Genomic DNA, 13,371 nt, shown 5'->3' with positions numbered 1-13,371 from the left:
CAAAAGTGCATCTAAATAATACAGAGTTTTTAGTAATACTGTTTTTGATCAAAAATAGCATGAAAGTCATCCCACCACGACACGGTAACTCTGTTCGGGATAGTCCTACTGTCACGGTCACGTGTGTCCGGACGCAGCGAGTACCGCAAGGCGAACCCATGACACGCGTGACCCTGGATACACCGCCTCCAGTAGGGCGAATTTAAATAATAAAAGACGTGCAGCTGGATACACCGCCTCCAACTGGTGAATTTAGGTATTACACGTATTTATACAATAGTCTGGAAACCCCGCCTACAGTAAGGCGAATTTAAATAAGAAAGGGGAACCTGGGTAACAATGACAATGGTGGGCCCTGCGATAGGGAATAGGGACGTGGAGACCTCCTGCACTCCCCTGAGCCAGAGTCCCTGCACTCCTAATGTTCCCTATGCCGCTTCCGCACCAGGCGACGCACAGGAACCTTAAAACCCTGACTCGCCCTGACTCTAAACCCACACTAGGGAATTGGTCAGTGCGGGAAACTAATCCCACCACTGCACTAAACACACACAAGGGAAAATGAAAATACAGGGGGAACACCACTTAGCTTTGCTCTGTTTCGTATGCTCCTAGCAACAGAGCCCACCACCTGCGTGCATCTTCTCCTCCACCCGGATCCATCACCATAACCGGATCCATCACCATAGTGCAGCCTTGGAGCAGAGTCCACCACCAGTTGCAGCTGCCCAGTTAACAGAATCCTGTTATGAATGAGTCACCGTAGGAGGCAAAAACAGAAATACTAGCTAAGTCCAGAAAACCAGAGAAGTTGGCAGCTATCGGATTGCAGACCCCTGAACCTATCAACAACAACTAGCAGTAGCCGTGAGGGGTTCCTACGGTGCCCTAGACCCCTCGATCACAGCCGGAGAAATAAATAGCCTAAAGACAGAAAGGGAAATCTAAACTGCCCCAGAGCAGACCCCAAAGCAATAGGCAGCCCCCAACATATAATGACGGTGAAGCAAGATGAAAAAACACTCACACAGATAGAAAGATAGCTTGGGCCGCATCATTTGCTCAGCCTAACTAAATAGGACAGGATAGAAAAGCTGCTGTCTGCAATCCGCCAAAACCCTATCAAAACAAGAGCCAACAGACTGATAGGGAAAAAAGCCCTGAAGACGCTAGGCTTCAAAAAGACTATATCAGTACTCAGGTATTTTCTGAAGACAGAGCAAAAAGGAATTCAGCTCACCCCAGCAGGGAATGGCAGAAATCCAGAAAAGCAAGGCAAAACAAAACAAAACACAAATGCAAAAAGCAGAGCAGAAAACTTAGCTTTTGAGGAGCAGGAATCAGACTGGTCTCCTAGAATCCCTCAGAGAGATCACCAGCAAGGCAGAAGGGCGTTGTGTGCCTTATATCCAGTCAGCAATTCTAGTCACCCAGTCATCATCATCCTGCTCAGGTGCTTGGTAATCAGCCTCACTACCTTCAGACCTCAATGGTGAAGGGGAAAATGAACTCACAACAGAGTCCCAAAGATGAGTCCAGCTTCTGCTAAAAAGTCCAGCATGCTTGAGTCCAGTTTTCAGCAACCAAGTCCAGCATGCTGAGTGCAACTCTCACCATCGTCGCCACTCCACCAAGCCATGCAAGCACCTCCTGTTGACACCATAAACTGCGACTCCACCACGCCATGTCAGTCCTCCATGCAGACTCCATAGCTGACTCAACCCCTCTGGCTGGGCTGCCCAGGACTCTCATTCAGCTCCTTCTTTCACCCAGGCTTCCTTGAGAAAGACTAACTCACAACATCAACAACAGTGAACAAACACACCTGAACTCTTTTATAGACCCGTCCCCCCCCGATTTGTAATTAAGTGCACATTAAAGAAGCTAAAGTGCACTACCGCTCACCACCACTGGGGCAACTTAGAATGAATGACACCACGTGTAATAATTCTAATGGCCACCGGGGGCAATCAACCCACTTTGGCACCAAGCCAAAGGAAAAAAGTTCACTTTGCCCATTTACAGTCATATGTTAAAGTTTGGGCACCCCTATTAATGTTAACCTTTTTTCTTTATAACAATTTTGGTTTTTGCAACAGCTATTTCAGTTGGAGGAAATGCCGGTGGAGCCACCGCCCCTGCACCGGAGAACAGAGAGCTGCCACCCTCACCCCACAGAGCCCAGCTGCCCCAGCACAGCTGCCCCAGCACAGCCCACCTGCCCCAGCCCCAGCACAGCTGCCCCTGCACAGCCCAGCTGCCCCAGCCCGGCTGCCCCAGCCCAGCTGCCCCAGTACAGCACAGCTGACCCAGCCCACCTGCCCCAGCCCACCTGCCCCAGCACAGCCCACCTGCCCCAGCACAGCCCAGCCCAGCTGCCTCAGTACAGCCCAGCTGCTCCAGCACAACAAACCTGCCCCAGCACAGAGCCGCCACTGCACAAGCCTGGACCACTGAATGACCCCTGTGACCACTCCTCCACCTGTGCTGGATCTCTTCCCAGGTAAGCTGAATTTGGACTGTAAGACGGACCCCCATTTGACACATTATTATTTTTTTCCCTATTTTCCTTCTGAAAATTGGGGTGCGTCTTATGGTCTGGTGCGTCTTATTTATTCTTTTATTGCAGCATGTCTTCTGGATCAGATTACACACTGTCCCGGGGTGAACTGGCCCAGCAGAGTATGAAGTGAGTATCTTCCTGCCCTACATTTTGGGTAAGTATTGGCTGCTGTATCTACACATGTGGCAAATTCATTTTTGTTCTTTTTCAGACATCATCGGACACAGTTTCAGAGGCCGAATTGCAGGAGCAGCCAAGCCAAGTGCCGGCGGGGAGACGGCATGTAAGTATAGACTGATTTTGAATGTCCGTTTTTTTTAAGTTATTTTTTCCCCTGCCTTTTTTCTGTCCCGTTTTTCATCTTCAATCTTTCTTCTTTTCTGTATCTTTTTCTATCATTTTCATTTACAAATCTTTCCAAGGTTAAAATATTTTTCTTTTTTTTCTAGGTTCCACAATGGGATGAAGAAATCGTTCTGGACAACGAGGCCCTGATCAACCTGGTCCAGGAGCGTGTCCAGTTGTGGGACAGCCGTGACCAGCAGCACGCGAACACGGTGGTGATCCGCCAACTCTGGAATGAGGTGGCCGCAGTGCTGATGGATGGCTGGGACAACACCTATACCAGGGTCTGCAATGATTTTCGTAAGTAAGTATTTCAATGCTCTGTGATGCCACATTGACTCTTGGGCGTGATGACACAGGTGTGTATCATGCTAGATATATTATCATGGTCAACAGTGAGTGCATTGTATATTGTATTGTTTTGTGATGCCGCAGTGACTCTTGCCTGTGCTCACACAGGAGTGTGTGATTCTAGAGATTTGGCCATCAGTGCATTGTTTAATTTTTTTTTCATTCTTTTTCCCACAGTGAACAAAGTCAGAACCCGTTAGCGCTCGATGAAGGACCGCTTCAATAGGGATGTTCGTGATGAGGGCCTGGTTCACAGTGGTTCAGCGGCAAGGACCAGAAAAAAATACCGTTATTATCGGGAGTTGGCATTCCTAAGTCCGATCCTTGCCACAAGAGCGTAAGTATTTTGGTGGATTGTATTGTTTTTTAGTCTGTGCTTTTCTATTCCACAGCAGTTGGCGCTTGTAAATGCATGATACTAATGTTTTTCTTTTATTTTCACAGCACCTGGAGCAGCACCCTGCAACCTGTCCCTGGAGCGGTCCTTCATCGAATGACCTCGGACCCGTCCCAGCCATCCAACAGCAAGGAAGCATCTTGCAGGTCAGCAATGCGGACATCTGGAGACCAGGAAGCTGGTCAATCAAGTGTTCCCCTTTCCCAGGTCTCTGTCACTGGTTTTGCGGGCACTTCCCACCAGCGGCAGAGGGCCTTGGACAGGAATGTCAAGCCCGAGTTCATTCACTTGAGCTTGGCCTTTCAGAATGGCTTCAAGGCCCTGGCAGACAAAGTGGAAAGCAGTTTTGCCCTCATGGAACGTGGTTTTAACCACGTGGACCACCGCTTCCAGTCTGTCGACAGTCGCCTTGACCGTCTGGAAGCCAGCCTCAACAGACCAGTGCACCATTTTTTCAGTAAAATTGAACGAGCCATGGCAGAACACCTTAGTTCAAAAATCCAACTGACTGTGATGCAGGCCTGCAACAATGCTTTCTTGCAGGCTATGCAGAAGAGTCAGTACAGGCAACAGTCAGTGGTGTCATTTCCAACTATGCCACCACTGACTCGCTTCACCTCACTACCAACTTCTGCTGCATACCACTGCCTGGCCACCTGCATTCCAAGCAAAGCCGGACACCACTACACCACCCAAAATCCGAGTGCTGCTGGACACTTCACCGCCACCACCATGGCAAGCGCTGCTCCTGTCTGGACCACCACCGCCACCACCATGCCTGCTTGGACCACCAGTGCCACAACTCCTCCTGCTTGGCGCAACGCCGCTGAAGACAATCCTCCAGCTTGGAGCACCGCCACCACTCCTGCTAGGAGCACCACCACTGCCAGCACTCCTCCTGCTAGGAGCACCACCACTGCCACCGCTCCTCCTGCTAGGAGCACCGCCACCGCTCCACCTGCTTGGAGCACAGCCGAAAGAACAACTCCTGCTTGGAGCACCGCCAAAACAACAACTCCTGCTTGGAGCACCACCAAAACAACAACTCCTGCTTGGAGCACCGCCAAAACAACAACTCCTGCTTTGAGCACCGCCGAAACAACAACTCCTGCTTGGAGCAACGCCGAAACAACAACTCCTGCTTGGAGCACTGCCGAAACAACAACTCCTGCTTGGAGCACTGCCACCGATCCTCCTGCTAGGAGCACTGCCAGCACTTCTCCTCCTAGGAGCACTGCCACCACCTTCTTCTAGGAGCACCGCCACCACTACTGCTGCCTGGACCAACACTGCCACCACCTTCACCACCGAGCATCAGCAGCAGAGGGGTGACCTGCATTCCCTCTTTGTAGAAACAAGGCCAAGGAGCACCAGCTCCAGGAGGTCACACAGCGCCAAGAGGTCCAGGCAGGAGACTTCAGGACAAAGGAAAAAAAAGAAACCAAAAACTTTGTCTGTCCCTTCTGTAAGGGGGTCTACCAAGCTGGGGTACCTCTTTCAGTACCACCCCGTGTTTTCGGAGGTCCGCTCTGCATTGGCTGGAGTCTGAATGAATGACGCTGGCTGGAATTCCTTGGTTACATGGGCGCATATAAAAGATCACTGCTTCTCCACGTATTTCCAGTCTGACAACACTTTACTCACAGGACACAGAATATATCACACAGATACAGAGGGCCGGCCAATAGAAAAGCGGCAGGCCAGACATACATTACAAAAGCCACAGGTGGCCGGAGCCTGCCGATGTTTACTGTGGGAATTACAAAGGTGGAGGCAGGGCGGACAAAAGGAGAATATCGTCTCCCCTCTGCCCAGGGGCGCAGCCTGTGAACTGATGCATTAGGGACATGCATCTCACATGGAACCTATTATAGATACATATAACTGCACAACATATTCTGAGTGCTGAGTGGTTCTGTAACACGTAACACGGCTCCCCTTTTCAGCGACACGATCGGCATACACAGTCTGATTCTCAACGGATCAGTTTGGGAATGACCGAAGTTTATGGGGTTGGTACAAGTTCCGTTTGTCGACTTAGTCCATCGGCGTTACCGTTTTGCTTGCCGGGTCTGTGGTGGATGGTGAAGTCCAGAGGTTGTAGGGCTAAACTCCACCGCAGCAATCTGGCGTTGTCTCCGGAGACCCGATTAAGCCAGACTAGGGGATTATGGTCCGTTAGGAGGGAAAACTGTCGTCCATACAAATATAGTTGCAACTAGAGTTGAGCGACTTTTGGTTTTTTAGGGTCGAGTTTCGTTTCGTGAAACCCGACTTTTCCAAGAGTCGGGTCGAGCAAGATCGGCCGATTATAGGTAAAAGTCGGGGTCGTCCCGAAACACAAAACCCAATGTAAGTCAATGGGGAATAAAAGTCGGCAGTGAGAGGAGGACAGGAAACACACCTACAGTGCCCATTTGAATGCCAAAAGCATCAATTCTTCTTACTTAAGCTTGTCAACCTTAATTAACTTCATAATACAAGTTACGCACTGAAAAATGGGGGTTATTTGGCTAAAGTTGTGGGGGGGTAGGGCTGGCTCCAGGTTTTCATGTGCCCTGGGCGAAAGAGCGCCCCTTTAACACATACCACAACTCATCATGCTCCGATACGGCAGAGAAATAGCGGTATAGTACAATGAAAAATACTTCACTTTTTACATCTCATGACGAGGCCCATCTATTTCTCCATACCGAATCATTGGTCCCATATAATGTTTGAAACAGTATATGATGAGCTCCACATAATGCTACAGTATATGTTGGTCCCCATGGATCAAGCTCCACTGTCTTATGGGCCCAAATAATGCTCCAAACATAATGGGCCCCATTTCTAATGCTCTAGTGTATAATGGGCCCTGTAAATGCTGCTCCAGTGTCTGATGTCCACCTTTGGAATGTTTCAGTGTATGGTGGGCCCCATCTATCATTCTCCAGAGTATAGTGCTCCCCAAAAATTGCTGTCCCAACATTGAAAACAATCAAATAAGTCTCCTCGCTAGGGAATCCCTGTACTAGTCTGGACTCCTCGTCGTCCCCATCTTCCATCTCACTGCACAGTATTTCAACCTTGCAAGTGCTGTGATCCTGAGCAAGAAGGGGGGGCCCACTCGTTGGCGACGGCACTGGCACAGGGCCCCTGATAGTACGGTGGTGTGTCTGATGGCGGGTGGGCCGAACCTGCACTTTCATCTGCAGCTTCCTCTTTGTCATCGTGTAAGATGGAACTGCATATGGGAAGGGTAACCTGAGTTTCATCAGGGTCAGATTCAGGCCGTGTAGCGTGCGAGGGGAATGTAGTGGTCTGGGTCAATGTACCAGCAGATTCATCGAGCAGTGGCTGGGCATCAGTGCACTTGTGTCGCCCCCAGGAGTACGGTCGCCACAGTGGCATTACCTTCCTCCTAGGGAGTGTGATGTCATGCTTGGGAGCAACGAAGGATCTCTCTAGCAGGTTAACTGATTGGGCGGCGTTATTCCCACGAGTCATGACCCTCCAAACAGCGTTCATGAAGGCAAAGTGTTTGTTTTACGTGGGCAGTATGGTTGTAAAGCTGAACCTTAAAGGAATGTCCAGAAGGGCACCACCAGGAGTGGAGCCTACGGTTAAATTCGACTCCACCTGGGAAACCTCAACCATGCCAGCTACAGAAAAGATGCACACATTGCAAGCTTAATTCCGTTAACGAACGAGACTCCGTCATGCCCCGCGGTCCGAGTCCGGCTTACTAGAGGGACACGTGAGGCTCTGGCACATGAGATTGGCCAATAACTGGTGTGTCATGCCCTTACATGTCCGTGGCTGCATGTGCGCTACACTGAAAAGGCCAGCGTTTGTCGCTTACAGGTGCAGATAACCCGCTGAACAACGTTAGTGATGGGGATCACTGATTACAATTATTACCCGCGAACGATGATTTCCCAGTAAGTGCAGGTCAACCGCAGTTCCGGAATTAGGCCTAACCGTCATTCCTGAAAAAATGAAAAACTTACGTGTGCAAACCACAGGTGCTGTAGCTTGCTTAACAGCTCGCCAGCCGTTCTCACGCCCAGTGTGGATTACACGTGATTGCACAAAGGTGAGAAAGGGTACCGTATCCCCGGATAACATGTTTGGATAGCGTACACATTCAAAATATATGTCAATACATCAGGACGCAGGCTCAGACGGTGTTAGGCCCAGTATGGCTTGCACGTGATTGCACAAAGGTGAGAAAGGGTACCGTATCCCCGGATAACATGTATGGATAGCGTACACATTCAAAATATATGTCTATACATCAGGAGGCAGGCTCAGATGGTGTTAGGCCCAGTATGGCTTGCACGTGATTGCACAAAGGTGAGAAAGGGTACCGTATCCCCGGATAACATGTATGGATAGCGTACACATTCAAAATATATGTCTATACATCAGGAGGCAGGCTCAGACGGTGTTAGGCCCAGTATGGATTGCACGTGATTGCACAAAGGTGAGAAAGGGTACCGTATCCCCGGATAACATGTATGGATAGCGTACACATTCAAAATATATGTCTATACATCAGGAGGCAGGCTCAGACGGTGTTAGGCCCAGTATGGATTGCACGTGATTGCACAAAGGTGAGAAAGGGTATCGTATCCCCGGATAACATGTATGGATAGCGTACACATTCAAAATATATGTCTATACATCAGGAGGCAGGCTCAGACGGTGTTAGGCCCAGTATGGATTGCACGTGATTGCACAAAGGTGAGAAAGGGTACCGTATCCCCGGATAACATGTATGGATAGCGTACACATTCAAAATATATGTCTATACATCAGGAGGCAGGCTCAGACGGTGTCAGGCACAGTATGGATTTGACGGCCCAGACTACACAGCGGAGGAGCAGGGAGAGGTAAAGATTGCAAATGCTGGGGCCCTGCCCAAGCAACGGGGGCCCACTCATGGGCGTCGGTACTGGCACTGGGCCCCTCATAGTACGGCGGTGTGTCTGACGGCGGGTGTGCACCACCACCGTCAGAGACACTTGATTGCACTATGAGGGACCCTGTGTCAGTGCCCGCGCCCAAGAGTCGGCCTACCCACCTGTCCAGGGCAATGGCACTCGCACGGTGTCGTGCGCTAGGTGGTGACCCCGGCCATGGGGGGGGAGGCAGCACAGTTAGGGAGTTTTAGAAAGTGGCATATGTTGATGTTGGACATTCAGCTGATGCAAAAGGCGAAATAGGTCAAGTCCCAGGAAGAGGTGGACCAAAGCAAGCCATTTTTCTGTCACCCTATGTGTCATCAGGGGAAGATGGGACAAAATCCTTGGAAACCCATGCATGGTTCATTTTAATGAAGGTTAGATCATCCACATTTTGGGTTGACAGACGGGTCCTTTTTTCTGTCAGGATTGATCCAGCTGCACTGAAGACTCTTTCCGATAGCACACTTGCAGCTGTGCAAGCGAGCTCCTGTAAGGCATATTGTGCCAATTCAGGCCAGGTGTCCAGTTTAGCGGCCCAATAGTCAAAGGGGAATGACCTGTGTGGGAGAACATCGATATGGGAGGAAAAGTAGTTTGTAACCATAGTTGACAACTGCTGTCTCCTGTCACTTTCCATCGATACAGTATTACCAGTTGTGTGAGCGGTACTTGAAAAATCAGTCCACAACATTGTCATGAAACCCCTGTCTCCAACGCCACTTCTGCTGTGTGCACCATGAACACCTCTGCCAAGCTGCCCCCGGCCCGTACGACTCGTGTGAGAACCATCACCGCTGCTGTGTGCTGGGAATGCCTCAAGCAACCGATTTACCAGAGTTGCTTGTTTATTAGCCAATATTAGGTCAAGGTTCTCCTGTGGCATGATGTTTTGTAATTTGCCTTTATAGCGTGGATCCAGGATGCTGGCCAACCAGTAGTCATCATCGTTCATCATTTTGGCAATGCGGGGGTCTCTTTTTAGGATCTGCAAGGCATAATCTGACATGTGGGCCAATGTTCCCGGTGTCAATGATGCACTGCGAGTGCTGGTTGGAGGAGCACTTTCTGGCAAATCCACATCCCTCCAGTCACGCACAAACCCTGTACCAGACCTTGCCACGCCAACATTTTCACTTGACCCACGAGATGCATCCTCCTCCCCTAAGTAATCATCCCCATCATCATCCTCCTCTTCTTCCTCCACCTCGTCCAGGAGAGGTCCCTGAGCAGACAATGGCTGAATGTCATCAAGGATTCCTTCCTCCTCTTCCTCCTCATCAACATTGGCTGCTCCTTAAGGTGCGTCAAAGTTTGCATGAGCAGATGCATAAGTGGGATGCTCTTGCTTAGGATGGCGTCGTCTGCGCTTACCAGCCGTGTGCATTCCTCAAAACACTGAAGGACTTTACAGAGGTCTTTCAGCTTCGACCACTGCACACCTGTCAACTCCATGTCTGCTCTCAAAGTGCCTGGCCGTGTATCCTCCCACAAATGCATTATGGCCTGCCTCTGCTCGCACAGCCGCTCCACCATGTGCAGGGTGTAGTTCCACCTTGTTGCAATGTCGATAATGAGGCGGTGGTTGGGAAGGTGGAGCAATCGCTGCACCTTCTGCATACGAACGGAGTGTACAGGCGACCGGCGGATGTGCGCGCACAGTCTTCGCACAGTCTTCGCACCTTCTGGAGCAGGGCTGTTAACTCCGGATAATTTTTGAGGAAGCACTGCACCACCAGGTTCAAGGTGTGAGCCAAGCAAGGTATGTGGCTGAGTTTTGAAAGGGCTATGGCTGCCACAAAATTACGGCCGTTATCACTAACTACCTTGCCTGCCTCAAGATGTACACTGCCCAGCCATGACTCAGTTTGTCGCTTCAAGTACTCGGCCAGCACCTCGGCGGTGTGTCTGTCGCCCAAACACATCATCTGCAACACAGCCTGCTGACGCTTTCCACTAGCTGCTCGATAGGGGGACACCTCGTGTGCAACAGTGGCAGCTGCGCTTTCCATGAACCGATAGGGCATCATCACAAACGAGATTAGTTTGGCAATGTGGGTGTTCAAACCCAGTGTACGCGGATGAGAGACTGAGTACTTTCTTGACCTACTCATAGTGTCTGGGAGGGTGAGCTGGACTTGAGAGCTGCATATGGTGGAAGTAGCGGTGGACAGGGCGGACTGAGAGAGGGTTGATGATGGTGATGGAGTTGGTGTTCTTTCTGATGGCCTAGATTCAGTATTTCGTTTATATAACAGTGGGATTCCCTGACTGCTGTGGCCTTGCAACGACACCTCAACATTTGCTGCTGTGCTAACCGGTGGGCTTACAGTGGGGGAAACAATGTAGCATTGCTGACTACCTTCTTTGTGATCAGTTGCACATGTGGCACTTGAGGTTTGGTGTTGTGTCCACGCTTGCAAGTGCATGGTGGTTAAATGTCTAAGCATGCAACTGGTATTCAAATTTTTCAGATTTTTCCCTCGGCTAAAGGTCTTTGCGCACTTCTTACAGATAACCTTGGCCTGATCATGAAGATTTTGTTCAAAAAAGTGCCTCACTGCACTCTTCCTACTTTGGCAGACATTTTGCGGCCTAGCACGCTGTGATCTTTTGACCCTCTGGACAAGCTGTCCAGCAACTCTTTTGATTTTTGGAGCCTGTCTTTGGAGTGCTCCGGGCCTGCCAGATAACAGCTGTTGCGATGTCGATGTCTGCTGTGGATGCTCCTCATCTGAGCTATTGGAAGCAGCACCCTCTTCCCCCAATGGATGCCAATCTGGGTCAACAACTGGGTCATCCATCACCTCCTCTTCAATGTCATGTGCACCTTCCTCTGTGTCACCGTGTATGGTGGTATAGTGTGCGGGAAGGGGCACCCGAGTCTCATCAGGGTCAGAATCTGGCTCTGTACACTGCGAGGACAATGTAGTGCTCTGAGTGAATGTACCAGCAGAATCATCTATCAGCGGCTGTGCATCAGTGCACTCCATGTCAGATTCATCTTGGCCTGGGTAATTCACCATTTCACTTGATAATACAGGCATGGTATGTGAAAACAGCTCCATGGAGTAATCAGTAGTATGGCCTGCGTCATCCTTCAATCTTGGTTGGGGTGAAGGACACAAGGAAAGGTGTGGTTCATGAACATGAGCCTCCAATGACGACTCAGTGCTTTTACTTTTTACAACTTCAGAAGAGGAGGCGATAGAGCTGGAGGCTGAGTCAGCAATGTAAGACAAAACTTTTTCCTGATGCTCTGGCTTTAAAAGCGGTTTGCCAACTCCTAGAAAACTAAGCCTTCGAAGCCTTATGGAGCCAAACGATGACGCAGGCTCAACACCTCCTGCATTCGGTGCTATTTTGCTCTTGCCACTACCATCAGATCCACCATCAACACCATCATTACCAGCTGCCAACCCCCGCCCAATTCCACGGCCTCTTCCACCAGCCTTCCTCATTTTTTGTAGAAATGTAGACAAAATCCAACATACTATATAGTAATGTAAAACAAGGTACAAGGTGTCTATAGGACAGGGGAGATTTTGAATTTCTGCACACACTTGTGGACACTGGACACTTATGGATTGTGTGAGGCCCACTGAATATCACAGCGCTATGTCACAGGCTCGATGGCACAGGTGTGAAAAAAGTGACTACAGGATAAGGGAGATTTTGAATTTCTGCACACACTAGTGGACACTGGACACTTTTGGATTGTGTGAGGCCCACTGAATATCAGAGCGCTATGTCACAGGCTCGATGGCACAGGTGTGAAAAAAGTGACTACAGGATAAGGGAGATTTTGAATTTCTGCACACACTAGTGGACACTGGACACTTTTGGATTGTGTGAGGCCCACTGAATATCATAGCGCTATATCACAGGCTCGATGGCACAGGTGTGAAAAAAGTGACTACAGGATAAGGGAGATTTTGAATTTCTGCACACACTAGTGGACACTGGACACTTTTGGATTGTGTGAGGCCCACTGAATATCAGAGCGCTATGTCACAGGCTCGATGGCACAGGTGTGAAAAAAGTGACTACAGGATCACAGAGATTTTGAATTTCTGCACACACTAGTGGACACTGGACACTTTTGGATTGTGTGAGGCCCACTGAATATCAGAGCGCTATGTCACAGGCTCGATGGCACAAGTGTGAAAAAAGTGACTACAGGATAAGGGAGATTTTGAATTTCTGCACACACTAGTGGACACTGGACACTTTTGGATTGTGTGAGGCCCACTGAATATCAGAGCGCTATGTCACAGGCTCGATGGCACAGGTGTGAAAAAAGTGACTACAGGATTGCAGAGATTTTGAATTTCTGCACACACTTGTGGACACTGGACACTTATGGATTGTGTGAGGCCCACTGAATATCAGAGCGCTATGTCACAGGCTCGATGGCACAGGTCTGAAAAAAGTGACTACAGGATAAGGGAGATTTTGAATTTCTGCACACACTAGTGGACACTGGACACTTTTGGATTGTGTGAGGCCCACTGAATATCAGAGCGCTATGTCACAGGCTCGATGGCAAAGGTGTGAAAAAAGTGACTACAGGATCACAGAGATTTTGAATTTCTGCACACACTAGTGGACACTGGACACTTTTGGATTGTGTGAGGCCCACTGAATATCAGCGCGCTATGTCACAGGCTCGATGGCACAGGTGTGAAAAAAGTGACTACAGGATCACAGAGATTTTGAATTTCTGCACACACTAGTGGACACTGGACACTGTTGGATTGCGTGAG

Source organism: Dendrobates tinctorius, unplaced genomic scaffold, assembly GCF_039654945.1.
Source record: "Dendrobates tinctorius isolate UK_male_01 unplaced genomic scaffold, ASM3965494v1 ptg000133l, whole genome shotgun sequence".
Classification (NCBI taxonomy): domain Eukaryota; kingdom Metazoa; phylum Chordata; class Amphibia; order Anura; family Dendrobatidae; genus Dendrobates; species Dendrobates tinctorius.
Note: the sequence above shows the minus strand (reverse complement) of the source record.